Source organism: Triticum dicoccoides, chromosome 7B (assembly GCF_002162155.2).
Source record: "Triticum dicoccoides isolate Atlit2015 ecotype Zavitan chromosome 7B, WEW_v2.0, whole genome shotgun sequence".
Lineage (NCBI taxonomy): Eukaryota > Viridiplantae > Streptophyta > Magnoliopsida > Poales > Poaceae > Triticum > Triticum dicoccoides.
Window position 1 is genome coordinate 2,419,055 of NC_041393.1, and position 14,896 is coordinate 2,433,950.

At 58.0% G+C, this 14,896-nt stretch overlaps 1 pseudogene; it reads right to left on the reverse strand.

The window, feature by feature from the left end:
* Window positions 1–2,920: 2,920 nt before the first annotated feature.
* Window positions 2,921–14,896, reverse strand: part of LOC119336845 — a 23,810-nt pseudogene continuing 11,834 nt past the window's right edge.

Below are 14,896 nucleotides of genomic sequence, written 5' to 3' on the forward strand. Positions count from 1 at the left end.
GGCTGCGGCGGCCACGCCACCGGACGGCGGCGGCCAGAGGCTCGCCACGCGACGGCGGCGGCCAGGGCAAGCACGCGTGCGGCCACGGCGCGCGGGCAGCAGCCACCAGCAGGGCGGCGCTGCCAGCGAGACCGTGCGGCCAACAGGGCGGCGCGGCGGTGCGTGCAGCAGGCACTCGAGCGCTCGGCGACGAGGACGGCCAGCAGGGCCATGGCGACGCCGGCGGCAGCTGGGCACATCGTCATCTGCCTCGGGGTGGCCAGATCGTGCGTCTTCGGGACGTCACGACGCGTGTACGTCGGGTACAACGCGGCGGTGCCTTGCGTGGCGGTGCCGTGCTCATCTGGAGTACGTGTAATCACCGTATCCCTAGGGTGTAGTCAACAAATCTCTCTTGATTCAAGAACATCGACATTGGTCGGCGACGTATTCGTCCGCTCAGTTCTTGGGAGAGAAATCCACACCATAGGTAGATTTATCTGAAAAAGTAAACTAATCGCAAAAACGGAATCGCGGTAACGAGATGAATCCATTTTTGCAAAGGGTGGGGATCGGATCTTATACCTCCTCGGGATCGACGAAAGCCTGTGTGATGCAGGCTTGACGGAGTGTTGGTGGAGCGAAGCGTGCTGATAATGTGTTCCGCAACTCCGCCGGCGAGACCGGTCCGAGGTTGCGGAGCGAGGGCGAGCGCCGTAGACAAAGTAGTCGAAGTAGTCGAACACGCGAAAATAAATGACACAGAGAGATATGGAGGAGACCAGCTTTATTAATCAATGATCAGGGGTTACAATGATGGCTCCTTGTTGCTTTATATAGGGACTAGGAGGTCAAGGGATAAATACCCACTTAACGTAAAGTGGGGGAAACGGGAGGGGCTAGCCTAATCGCACGAGGCCGCCGCGGATCCGGCTTGCCTACTCCCTTCCCGTGCTCCCATCCGTGCTCCCACTTCATCCTACGGTTGTCTTTTTTCCTTTTCCCTTTTTAATCTAATCATCTTCCCCCTGATTTTAAGGGGATAGGGCCGGGCCTTATTTTATTCCAATCAAATCATGCCACATATGCGGAAGTACGGATGACACACACGCGGGAAGCAGACAAGTCTCGTCCGGCCGCCACCCCTGGATAGCCCCGGTTTCCCAACAAAAAGGAAAAGAGACAGTGGGTCCCACCGGTGCATGCTCGTGCGGACGGTATTTATGTTGGATGCCAACTCTGCTTCCCCCTACGTCCGATCCCTGAGGTTCTCGCGGGTCCAGTCCAAGAGTAGAGAATGATAGTTATTCTGGAAAAATAATGAAAGCGCCGATTCCGGAGGCAAAATCGCCCTGCTCCGTCGCGCGCCTTGCCTTGGAAGGAACCAGATTAGTTCCCAGAAACACTACCCGTGGGGCGTAACGATATATAAACACATCGTTCCCCAGGCTCACCTCTCGATCTATATCGATCAGACAAACCTTATCATCGATCAGTCGCTTGCGCTTCTCAGTCATCAATCGTCATCGACATCCATCACGGTAAAACATATGTGTACGTACCTAAAGCTGCCGTTGATCTCAATCTCTACAACTTATTCTCTCCGTTCCTAAATATTTGTCTTTTTAGATGTTTCAACAAGTGACTACATACGGAGCAAAATGAGTGAATCTAAACTCCAAAATATGTCTATATATATCCGTATGTGATAGTCCATTTGAATCTCTAATAAGACATATATTTAGGAACGGAGGGAGTACATACTACTCCTTTATATATATTGCTTAATTAAACCCAATGACTATCCATCGCTTGGTTAATTTGGGGAGATTGTTCATCTTAGAAGACGAGATTTCTTTCCAGCCGGTCTGCATGCGCGTATTCAGTTTGTTCGCTCGTGTAATTCGTCCACCTCGGTTTAGTGTCTCGGAATCGACTATTGCACTAGCTAGCTAGTAGCCGTACTAATCTGAACAAAGGTCGTCATACTTTTTCAGATTTCTCCCCATGAATAGTTCTACTGTACGTCCCTCCAAACTACTGTAACTTTCGGTGCTTTCATTCAACAGATGAAGCTCTTTGTTGAGACCTTCATCGGCACCATGCTCAGCATCAATGTTGACCCGTCGGACACCATCAACGTTGTCAACCAAGATTCAGGATCGGCAGCGCCTTACCTTTGGTGAGGACGAGCTGGAGGACAAGCGTACCATGGCCGATTACAGCATCAAGGATGAATCCACTATTGGCCTCCACCTGCGCCTCATGAGAAGGAAGATCCGTATCTTTGTCAAAATGCTTACCGGCAAAACCACTGTCCTTGTTGTTGAAAACTTGGATACCGTCGATTGTGTCAAGGGCAAGATGTGTGATGTATGGGGTGTTCCCGTGGGACTCCAGAGAATACTCTATCACGGGAAACAACCGCAAGATCACCGCACCATGGATGACTATGCCGTCAAGGATAATGACACATTTCAACTCGTGCTCCGCCTCCTATCTTGCATTCGATGCCCCACAGTGGGTACCTACTACCTAACATAAGACTACTAATTAACCTAGTTTTCCTGATATTCTCATGTGTTCTCGAAATCTATTCCATATCTTTTTTCCTTCGATTTGAGGACATCTAGTCCTGTGGTGCACACCGGTGATTACCAAAGCACAATAGTGCGTTCCGAAGTATTTACCATAAGAGAAAAATTCACTACAGGTCCATTTACTTGCGCTAGCGTTAGCTTTAGTCCCCGTGGTTACAAATACCCGAAATACAGTCACCAAACTTGCTCTAGGGGGTCATCTACGGTCCATTATACGGTTTTGTGTACGTATGCGCTGATTTGGCAGTGTCAAGTCGATCCACGTGGGCGTTGACTGCCACGTCGTCTCAGCCGCTTGAATATGTAGGGAACGAGGGGTTCTTTTGCAAAACTGGCAGTTATTAAAAGAGCTGCCGAACCGAGTAGTCGGCGGTGTCCGCGTTGTACACCAGCCCGGGGGTGAGCGCGCTGTTGGGGTCCCTGTGCCCAGCGTCGCGCACGAACGGCGTCGACTCGACGCCCGTGGCCAGGTCCTTGATGATCTCGCCGGAGTTGTCAAGGTTGTACGCCGTGGTCATGAGCGCCGACTTGACCGCCGTGGGGCTCCACTCCGGGTGCTCCTACCATAGCAGCGTCGCGAGGCCGCTCACATGCGGGCACGACATGGACGTCCCGGAGATGATGTTGAATGGGACCCGCCTCGGGTCGATGTCGAGGTCCGTTGGGGAAGCCTCGCCGGTCCATGCCGCGAGTATGTTGACGTCGGGGGCCATGAGGTCGGGCTTGAGGATCTCCGCGCGGGAATTGGGGCCGCGGCTCGAGAACGACGCGGCGCGGACGGCGACTTCCCGACGACCGTGCCGTGGAACACGATGGTCGCCGTCGGGGACGGGACTGTCTTGACGTAGTGCCTGATCTTGTCGCCGAACTTCTGCCCCACCATTGTCGACGGGATGAGGTGGGGGTCGGCGATGAGCTCCTCCCCGCTCTCCTCCATGTTGGCGAGAATCATGCCGATTCCGCCGGCCTTCCCGACGGCCGCACCCTTCTCGACACGGGCGTTGACTCCGCGCTCACAAAGGACGATCTTTCCGGTGACCTTGTCCTTGTCAAGCTCGCCGATGAGGCAAAGCCGGGAGCCACAGTCCGTGGCGTACACGAGGGGCAGCTTCGTGGAGTTTAAGGTCTCTCGGGCGTACAGTGACACGCCGCCGTACACACTGTCGTCGCCGAGCACCGCGTTGGCGGGGAACTCACGGTCGACGTTGGACGCGCCGACGGTCAGTATCCATGGCGTGATGTTGCTCGCGGTGTACTATCGAGGGCCCGAGTTACCTGCCAGGCAGAGACGACGATGCCCTTCTTCACTGCCCCGAAGGAGCCGATGGCGATGGAGTCCTGGTAGAAGTCGCCGGCTGTCGGGAGTTGGGTGCGACATATGCCAAAGGATGGCTTATCATGGTGGGAGCGAGTAGAATGTTATCGGTGCCTGAAAGCGGGATAAGGCGTATATACGTACGCCGGCGAACTTTACCCAGGTTGGGGGCTCTCCGTGGAGATAATACCCCTACTCCTGCTCTGTGGGGTCTCCGCATGATCACTAAGGCACTAGTGATACAAAGTGCTCCTTGAGCTGTGTCTAGAGGTAGGAGAAGGCAAGGCTAGCACTTCCCTGCCCTAGGTGACTGGCTAGTTCTATCAGAGTTGGAACGCTTTGCATGGGCGCCCTGGGGGGTTTATATAGGCCTACCCCCCAGAGATACAATGGTAATCCGTCCGGGTGCTGGGCCCAGCTGTCAGTGTATCCAGCCTCCGGCTTCTACGCCGACCGTTGGGGACCACCGCCTGGTGGGGCCTGCCGACTAGTTGGTGGCCAGTCACTGTAGCTGTGCCATTGGTGACGGGGGCTTGGTCATCTTCAGCGTGGCTACAGTCCCGCCGCCTGGTGGGAGATCACTATAGCCACACCTGGTCTCATCAGCTTAATGGCATGCTTGCCTCGGGGCAAGGGACGGCCGCCTGCTGGAGGCCGACCCTTCCCGCGTCCGACTGATTGAGCTTCCGCCGTCTTCTACGGACTCTCTGCCTTATAGGGCCCGCCGTCGTCAGGTCGTACTGACAGGCCGTCGTGGGGAATAGGACTCCACCTGCTCGGAGCGACGTCAGGGGAGACATGGCACATTGCCCCGTTGTGCTGAGATCTACGCTTGTACGGAGCACTGTAGCCACACCTGCCCCGGGCGTCGGGGCTGACGTGCTTCACTGTAGCCATGCTCTAACTTGTAGTCTCGATGGGGGCTCGGTCGTACCGAGGCCGCGAGGTGGCCGCCTGCTTGATGCCGCCCTCTCTAGAGGCCGGCCGGCTGAAGCCGGCCACTCGCAGCGCTGTTGGTTGGGGTTGGCCGCCCTCTGGTAGCCGGCCGTACAGCCAGCCGGCACTCAGAGGGCGGAGCTTCAGCTTGGGGCCTAGCCAGGCGGAGCTTGCCCAAAGTCTTGATAAGTCCTGGGACCTGGGTGAGGCTACCCATGGCCCATTACACCGACAGTAGTCCCCGAAGCCGGCGAGGCGTCACAGTCGAGGGGCCGTGAAGACTCAGCGGCTCCCCCCCCCTTACCGAGCTCCGTAGAGCGTTGTGATCCGCCTTGCGGCGGACCGACATCTTGGTCCGACTTGCGGCGCGTCGGCCTCTAAGGCCGGCTTCGACAAGGCGGGGTCGTCGGCCAATTTCGGACTTCACAGCGGGAGAATAGGTGGCGTGCCTGCTAAGCTTCCCAGGCTGCCGCCCGCCGTGGGAACGCCACGCGGCGCCCGCCAGCTCGGCCAGCCTGCCATCCCACGCTCCCGATGGGACGTGATAGTGGGTCGGGCCCGCCACTACCGGGCCTTGGTCCGCGGGCGGATCCACTGCGCCGAGGTGGGCGGTTGTGGTTCCCGCGGTCATTCACTGCACAGTAAATCTGCATGGAGATCGTGGGGACGTGGGGGCGTGGGCGCAGTTAATCCCACGTCCCACGTCCCGTCCCCTCGGCTTCAGAGCCCAGGGGCTATAAGTAGGGGGAGGGAAGGGTGCGGTGAAGCACGCGCCCCCCTCCCACTTCTTCTTCCTCCTCTCGTACTTTCCATCGTAGCTGCTGTTGCCGCTCCTTGACGGCTGTGGTGCAGCCGCCGCCGCCGTTGCGCTCTCGCCCCTCCCGCAGCTCCGCCCGTAGCCATGGTGCGTGAGAAGGGCAGCGACTGGGACGGCTCGACGGTCATCGAGGACCATATTACCTTCCTCAGCGACACGCGTCGGATGCCCATCGTGGCATTTGTCAAGGCGCGGGTGCCGCCGGAGACCGAGATCTCGCCTGCGCCGCAGGGGGACGAGCGGGTCGTCTTCCGCTCGCACTTCCTCCGCGGCTTCGGCCTCCCGGCGAGCGGCTTCTTCCGCCCGTTCCTCGACTTCAACCACCTCCAACCTCATCATCTTACGCCCAACTCCGTGACCCTGCTCTCCACCTTGGTCACAGCGTGTGAGGGCTACATCGGCATCCTCCCCACGATCGAGCTGTGGGGAGTGTTCTTCTACGGGAAGCTGGGTACCTCCGCCAAGGACACGCCAGCCGAGTGCGGGGGCTACGTCGCCGTGCGCCGGCCAGCAAAACGGAACGCCTACCCCACCATCAAGCTGGCCCAGTCGGTGAAGATGTGGCAGCAGTCCTACTTCTACGTCGAGAATGTAGATCCGGCTGCCGACTTCCTCAACCTGTCGCCTTACGAGGCCGGCCCCCCCACCGGGCTCCGGCCCAACTGGGGGTACAAGCCGAAGCCGGTGTCGGCGCCCGCGGCTGCCGCCATCGGCCGACTCCGGGTGCTCCAAGAGTCAGAGGACTTCGTGGCCTCCGACCTCCCCGTCGCCTTCGTCGAGCGCCGGATCCTCCCGCTCCAGAGCCGCCCTCATCCGATCTTTCGGATGGGTGGTCATCGCGACCCGTGCCGGCTGTGCACAAAGGGGATGCCGCCTGCCGAGGTCACGCAGATGGTGAACGAGATCTCCGACCTCAAGATGTCGGAGGAAAACTGGCGGTACGGGAAGTGGCCGTAATCCCGCCACAATTCGCCGCCTGCCGTAAGTTCCTTGATTTCTTCCTTGAGGGCGGCCGCCCTGGCGAACGCCATGGCGAACGACGCAACAGGCGGCGGTGGCGGCGAAGCAGGCAGCACCGAGGAAGGTGGCGGCGTGGAGACTTGGCCCGACGACGACGATGACGAGGACGAGCCGCGCCCTACTCGGAGCATGGCCAACACCGGTGCCGGCCCCTCCGCCGGGCCGTCCGCCTGCGGCGGCAAGCGGAAACAGAGGCAAGGCACTTTCCTGTTTGGCAGCGCGCTGAAGAAACCTAAGAACCCGGCAGCAGCGACCAGGCGGCAAGAGGCCGCAGGCAAGGCGGCCAAGTATCAGAGGCAGCCGAAAGTGCCTGTCATGGTGTCAGAGTAACTGTCTTTCTCTAGACTTCACTCCTTCTGTCGATCCGGCTGCCGACCTCCGGGAGGCGACAGAGCGGAACACGCAGGAGGTGCGTGACGAAGAGGCCGGCCGCCTGGCGAAGGCGGAGGCAGACGAGGCCGCAGCCTCCGCAGCGAGGAGGCTGGCGCAGGCAAAGGCCGAAGCCGCGGAGAGGGAGTGGCTCGCGGAGGCCGCGCATCGCCAGGAGCCGTTGCTCATGACGCCATTGAACACCGCGCCCCCTCCGCTGGAGTTTGAAGTGATGACCGGGGGAACCGGCGATGAGCACCCGGTCATGGAGAGGGAGGGCAGCGACCTGGCCATGCCGGACGTCTTTTTGCGGCCACCGCCACCGACTAGCGAAGCGCGGGTCGAGCAGCCGGCCGAGCCGCCAGTGCCACCGGCTGAGAACGTGGTGGTGATGGACCTAACTCCTCAGGTCCGCACACCCGCGCGCTGTCGTCTTGAGAAGGCGGCTTTGGCGCCGCGACCGCTGGAGACCGAAGCCGCGAGCTTGTCGGTCCCCGATACCGAGGCGTCCAGCGCCACGCCGACCGGCTGGGTGCGTGGAGGCGGGATGGGCATCCTGAACCGGGCGTCCCTCGACGTCCAGGCCAAGCTCCGGGCCGAAGCCGAAGCCCTCAGGCGCTGCAACAAGACATTCCTGGAATCGCGAGCTGCTATCCACGTAAGCATCCTGCTTCTTCATTTCTTTGATCTTCTTTCAACTTTCGTGGGGGCGCGCCAGCGCACCCACTGGGTGTAGTCTCCAAGTTTCGTGTCGGCTGCTGAGCAGGCGGTCCGGAACTTCATCTTGTCAGAGTTAAAATGTTGATCTTGTCTGATGTTCCCCTCTGCAGGACTACCAAAACCTCCGCGCAGTCGCCTACAACTCTAGGGTCCAGGAGCTGGAGACGCAGACCGGCCATCTGTCTGAGAGCCGGAGTAAGTTTCTGTTCCTTTCTTCTGCGGGGGCGCGCCAGCGCACCCGCGGGGTGTAGTCTCCGAGGTTCGGGCCGACTGCTGAGCAGTCGGGCCGAATCTCCTCAATTATCTGCATTCTTCTTTGTTATTTGGCTGAAGTTCTTCCTTCTCTTTCTTTCTTCAGAGGCCAACGCCGCCTTGCACCAGTAGCTGGTTGAAGTCAACACCGCCCTGCAGGGCAAGGAGGCGGAGTGCGGCAAGCTGGCCGAAGAGCAGGACCGCCTGGTCGCTCAGCTTGCCGAACAGGCGGAGGCCCTCAAGGCGGCCCAGTTGGAGGTGAAGACGAAGGAGGCTGACCTCCTCGCCGAGTTTGAAGTCGAGCGTTCCTCCTGGGCCGACAAGGAAGCCCACATGACGGCCTGCTTCTGCAGCATTGAAGACTTGGTCGACGGTAAGCTGCATTCTCTTGGTTTCTTGTTTCGGGCTGTCGGCCCTCATCTAGGCCGATCCCTTGCTTATACTTTGGTTTTTTCTTTCTTCTGCCCAAGCAGACTTCTTCCCGGGCCATTCTGTCACCGTGATCCAGATGATCGAGGCCCAGCGCGAGGAGCGGAGGGAGGAGGGCGTGCAAATTGCTGCTGACGCCCCATGAACTCTTGGTGAGCAGGTCCTTAGTATCCAGGCCCACCTTCGTCCTACCCATTGAATGTTGCGCCGCCTTCAGCGCGTCGGCGCCTAGGCGGTTTCCACCCTCTGGTCAGGCTTGCCGGCCTCACGCATTCCAAGCCGGACTTCCGCTAGAGGAGGAGAGCGACGTCGACATGCTGGAGGTCGGGGTGGACGGTCAGCCCCAGCCTGACCGGGCCTTAAGCAACGAGCCATGCACCGGGGCGCCGACTAGTACTGAAGACGGCCAGGTGGGAATCGACCAGCTACCCGTTCCTCCGACGGATGCCACTGACTCCGTCCTCCAGCCCTCCGCCGTCCCGACTGCCGCCGCCGACTCTTCTGCCCAGACGGAGCCGCCTGCTGCGTCTGGTGGCACAGCCGACTCCAGCGTTTAGCTGGAGCCTTCTGCTGCGCCAACCGGCACTGCCCAGCCGGAACCTTCTGCTGCTCCTTAGGATTTTCTTTCTTTCCTTGTTTTACTATAGTCTTGGACAACTTGGTTAAATTTCAGTTCCACCCGCGGGGTGTATGTCAACTTTGTTCGAATGCCGGCCGGTAGGCCTTTATCCTTGTAAATATTCCATCATTGCTCTGTGCCGACCTCTAGCTTTTTCTTCCCTTTTGCTCCTTGGTTTTTTCCTTTGCCGCCCTCCCTTGGCTATCCTCTTGCCGGCCAAGCAGCCGCTCTGCGGACTGCGGCTGGGTTGAATACTTAGCTGTTTGTGGGAGGGCTAGTACTTAGCCATTCGGAGTGTTCGGTAATAAAAGCAATGGACGGCCGTCCGGCTGCTCGGCAGCCGGACGACTAGGTGCGATGCCGGCCTCTACTATATTCGTTCTTTCCTTAGTCGTTTTTTCCGTGTGGGGCACTGTTTGGCAACCTTTGCCCGCCATGCAGTCGCTCTGCGAGATGTGGCTTTTGACAAAGGAAGTTTTTGGTGCCGACACACTACTTGCCCGGCTGCAGGAGGCGGCATATAGCAGAAGGCGGCGAGGCTCCGGGCCGACTGGTCGAACCCGGTGCCAGGCGGAAGAAATAAAACTACACATGCTTATAGGCACAATACTTATCATATAGATAAAAGAGGGTAGTCCCCGAGCTCTTCTCGGGGGACCCGAAGTGTTTATACATAGTACAAAAGATAGCGTGATACATACTGCTTTCAACTGTAAAACCTTCGGAGGAGGTTTGCGTTCCATGGCCTCACCGTCTCTTTGCCTGAGTCATCTCTCTTGCGTGCTCTGGGCTTCTGGGCATCGATCAGATAGTAGGAATCGTTGCCCAGCACCTTGCTGATGATGAAAGGGCCTTCCCAAGGTGCCGAGAGCTTGTGCTGCCCGGCTGTTCGCTGGATCAGCCGGAGCACAAGGTCTCCCTCTAGGAAGGCTCTTGGCTTCACCTTGTGGTTGTAGTATCGGCGCAGACTCTACTGGTAGATGGCCGACCGGCTGAGTGCCAACAGCCAGCCTTCCTCCAGCAAGTCGCCGCCGTCTTCTCTCGCCTCCTTGGCGTCCGCCTCGGTGTACATGGTGACTCTTGGGGAGTCAAACTAGATGTTCGTCGAGAGGACGGCTTCGGCACCATAAACAAGGAAGAAGGGCGTGAAGCCGGTTGACTTGTTCGGAGTTGTGCGCAAGCTCCAGAGGTCGGCCGGCAGCTCGTCGAGCCAGCAGCTGGCCGAACGCTCCAGAGGCTCGACCAGTCGGGGCTTGAGGTCGGACAGAATGAGACCGTTTGCACGCTCGACTTGGCCATTTGACTACGGGTGGGCAACAGACGGTAAGTGCAGGCGGATGCCCCGTGTTGCGTAGAAACGAGCCAAGGCTCCCTTGGCGAAGTTGGTGCCGTCGTCGGTGATGATGCTATGTGGTATGCCGTATCGCGTGGTGATGTCGGTGATGAAGGTCATGGCAGTCGGCCCGTTCAGTTTCTTGATTGGTTTTGCCTCTATCCACTTGGTGAACTTGTCCACAGCGACAAGCAAATGATTCATGCCACCACGGGCCGTCTTGAATGGTCCTACCATGTCCATCCCCCAGACAGCAAAGGGCCATGCTATGGGAATGGTCTTGAGTGCAGAAGCCGGCAGATGTGGCTTGGAGCGGAATCTCTGGCACCCTTGACACTTCTGAACTAGTTCTTTGGCTTCTTCTAGAGCAGTCGGCCAGAAGAACCCATGGCGAAAAGCCTTGGCCACAAGTGATCTTGAAGTCGCGTGGTGGCTACACTCGCCTTGGTGGATATCTCTAAGTATTGCTTGGCCTCGGTCCGGCTCCACGCAGTGCTGATAAACTCCGGTGACGCTTCGTCGCACTAGCTCTCTGTTGATTATGGTGTAGGCTGCTGCTCGTCTTTGCACTTGTCGGGCCGAGATCTCATTAGCAGGAAGCTCTTTATTCACCAAGAACTCGAGGATTGGCTGAGCCCAGGATGGTGCTGCAATTTCTTCGACTGCCACCACTGCAACTTGTATGAGGGCGGTTGGGCCGAGAGGCGGCGGGTTGGCAGCTGCTTCAGCCTGCTGTGCCGATGATATCCCCGGGCCGACTGCTGAAGTCCCCGGGCCGGGCTCTGGAGTCCCCGAGCCGGGTGTGGCTGCAGCAGTCCCCGGGCCGCCTGTCGAAATCCCCTTGCCGGCTTCTGGGACAGTCAAGTCGGATCCGACTGCTTCGGGAGGGGCCGACACAAAGATGGAACCTGAATCAGGAGACGGCTTGACAGACGGAATGAGAAGGCGGCGTAGGGCAACGCCGGCTGGTATTGCCCTATCGGGTGGAGCCAATCCGTGCCAAGGCATCTGCTTGCTCGTTGTCGTTTCTTGGCACATGAAATAACTCACACCCGTCAAAGTATCCACTGAGTTGCTGCACGAGTAAGCGGTAGCTTGCCATGTTTGCATCCTTGGCGTCCCAGTCGCCTGACGACTGCTGGACCACCAAGTCGGAGTCACCATAACACAGGATCCGGCGGATGCCGAGTTCCTTGGCAAGCCGGAGCCCGTGTATGAGTGCCTCATATTCTGCTACGTTGTTGGAGGCGGCGAAGTGGACTTGCATCACATATTTGTTCTTGTCGCCCTCGGGAGAGGTGAGGACAACGCCGACTCCCAGACCGGTGCGCATTTTTGAACCATCAAAATGCATCCGCCAATGGGTGGAATCTGGTGCATGCGGCAAATACTGGGTCTCGGCCCAGTCGATGAGGAAGTCGGCCAACACTTGTGACTTGATGGAGGTGCGAGGCTGGTAGCAGATGGTGTAAGGGGCCAGATCAATAGCCCACTTGGCCACTCGGCCAGAGGCATCTCGGCTCCCAATGATCTCAGCAAGTGGAGCCGTGCAGACGACGGTTATTGGGTGCTCTTGAAAGTAAGGCTTCAGCTTCTTGGCGGCAAAATGCACGCCGTAACACATCTTCTGGTAGTGTGGGTAGTTTCGCTTGGAGGCGGACAGTACTTCGCTCAAGTAATACACCGGCCTCTAGACCGGCAATGCTCTGTCTCCTCCTTGCGCTCTACCACCATGACTATGCTGACAACCCAACTGGTGGCTGCGATGTAGAGGAGCATGAGCTCCTTCTCAGTCGGAGCCGCCAGGATAGGTGGGGTTGCCAACATCTTCTTGAGTTGGAGAAATGCTTCGTCCGCCTTGTCGTTCCAATCAAAAAAAGTGGTCTTCTTCATGAGTTGGTATAGGGAAGAGCTTTCTTGCCCAGCCGGCTGATGAAACGACTAACTGATGCCAGGCAGCTGGTGAATTTCTGCACGCCCAACAGTCGGGTGGGCACTTCCATCCTCTCAATTGCCTTGATCTTCACAGGGTTGCACTCTATGCCGCGCTCTGAAACCAGGAAGCCGAGAAGCTGGTCGGCTGGTACTCCAAAGACGCATTTCTCCGGGTTGAGCTTGATCTGGAATCGGCGTAAGTTCTCAATGGTTTCCTTGAGATCTTCTAGCAGCGTGCCGCTCTTCTCCGTATTCACCACCACATCATCCACATAGACATGGGCATTTCTGCCGAGCTGGCACTTCTGCATGCAACGCTGAAACGTGGCACCGGCATTTCGCAAGCCAAACGTCATGGTTAGGTAGCAGAAGGCTCCAAATGGCGTGATGAAGGCGGTCTTCAGCCCATCGGCCGGGTTTAGCTTTATCTGATGGTAGCCTGTTGATCAATCCTTGGTAGGGCAAACGGATCTTTGGGGCAGGCCTTGTTAAGGCTGGTATAGTCAATACACATGCATCACTGCTTGCTCTTCTTCAACACTAGGACTGGGTTGGCAAGCCATTCTGGAAAGAATACTTCCATGATGAATCCGGCTGCCAGAAGCCGGGCTACCTCTTCTCCAACAACTCTTCTCTTCTCTTCCGACAGGAGGCGCAAGGGCTGCCTGACCGGCTTGACGTCAGGTCGGACATGTAGTTTGTGCTCGGCGAAATCCGTTGGAACACCTGGCATGTCTTTGGGAGACCATGCAAAGATGTCCCGATTCTCACGGAGGAAATCGACGAGCTCGCTTTCCTATTTGCTGTCTAGGTTCGCACCTACGACAGCGTGCCTCTCCGGGTGCTCTGGGTCCAAGGGTATCTTCTTGGTTTCCTTTGCCGGCTTGAATGAGCCCTCTACGTCCGACTCCTTGGGGATAGGTGACATTTCCGGCTTCTTGCCTGCCATCGCCACCACCCGGTCTACGAGCCGCTTCTTGGCTGCAATTACAAGGGATTCGGCCAGCCGGCTACTGTCCGCGGCGCAAGCGGCCGACTTCTTGTAATCTCCGACTACAGTTAAGATTCCCTTGGTACTTGGAATCTTCATCTTGAGGTAGGTGTAGTGGGGGACCGCCATGAACTTGGCCAAGGCAGGTCGGCCAAGCAGTGTATGGCAAGGGCTCTCTAGGTCCACCACCTCAAACCAAACTGGCTCTCGGCGGAAATGATTCTTGTCTCCAAAGAGGACATTAATCTGGGTCTTGCCGATTGGTGAGCAGGAAAGGCCAGCAGAGTCTGCGCCGATACTACAACCGCAAGGTGAAGCCAAGAGCCTTCCTAGAGGAAGACCGTGCCGAGGCGGCTAGGCCCCTCAGGAGCCGGCGTGCCGCCTATGGCCTGATCCATCTCGTGCCGGTAGGCGTCTGAGAGCCGACGCATGCTGGCCAGGCGGCCCGCGCTATCGAGAAGCTGGAGGCAGCGTGCCTCTAGCGCCTCAGCAACCGCGCCCTCTCGGATGGGCGCTGTTAGGTCACGCAGAGCCGCGTCGAGAGGGTCTCGAGCGTTCTCATCCGAGTGCTCCCCGCTGTTGAAGACAAGCACCTCTGTGACGGTGCTTCCGTCGTTGTGCTCGCGAGGAGGCGGCTCGTCGTAGACCACCACGTTGATGGGGAACGCGTCGAACGATGCCGTGTCAGAGTCGACGATTATCGGATCGGTGGAGTCAACAGACTCCAGGTCCATAGCAGTCTCGCTGGTGACATGGAGCTGGTCGAGGAGGCTGATGAGGCGGCTCACAGGGCAGCTAGTGCCCGCGTCGGAGGCCGGCTCGCCGGGGAGGTCGATCCCGCCGACGAGGTCGGCAAGGCAGCCCGCCGCGCAGGCGACCTCCGCGCCGTGCAGCGCGTCAAGGCTGACACCATCAGGCGTGCTAGGCTAGCTTTGCTCGCCAGGAAGGAACAGGGTTCCCATCCAGAGCAGATCTCCAGAAGACGAGCACCTCGCCCCACGGTGGGCGCCAAATGTCGGGGGTTGGATGCGACATATGCCAAGCGATGGTTTATCATGGTGGGAGCGAGTAGAACGTCACCGGTGCCTGGAAGCGGGATAAGGTGTAGACACGTACGCCGGCAAACTTTACCCAGTTTGGGGGCTCTCCGTGGAGATAATACCCCTACTCCTGCTCTGCGGGGTCTCCGCATGATCACTAAGGCACTAGTGATATGATACGTCTCCGTTGTATCTACTTTTCCAAACACTTTTGCCCTTGTTTTGGACTATAACTTGTATGATTTGAATGGAACTAACCCAGACTGACGTTGTTTTCAGCAGAATTGCCATGGTGTTGTTTTTGTGCAGAAAATAAAAGTTCTCAGAATGACCTGAAACTCCACAGAATATCTTAGGATAATTAATAAAAAATCCTCGCAAAAGATGAAGACCAGGGGGCCCACACCCTGTCCACGAGGGTGGGGGCGCCCCCCTGGGCACGCCCCCTACCTCGTGGTCCCCCTGGTGGCCCTCCAACGCCAACTCCAACTCCTTATATTGGCTTTCGAGGAGAAAAAAATCAAAGAGAAGAAATCATCGC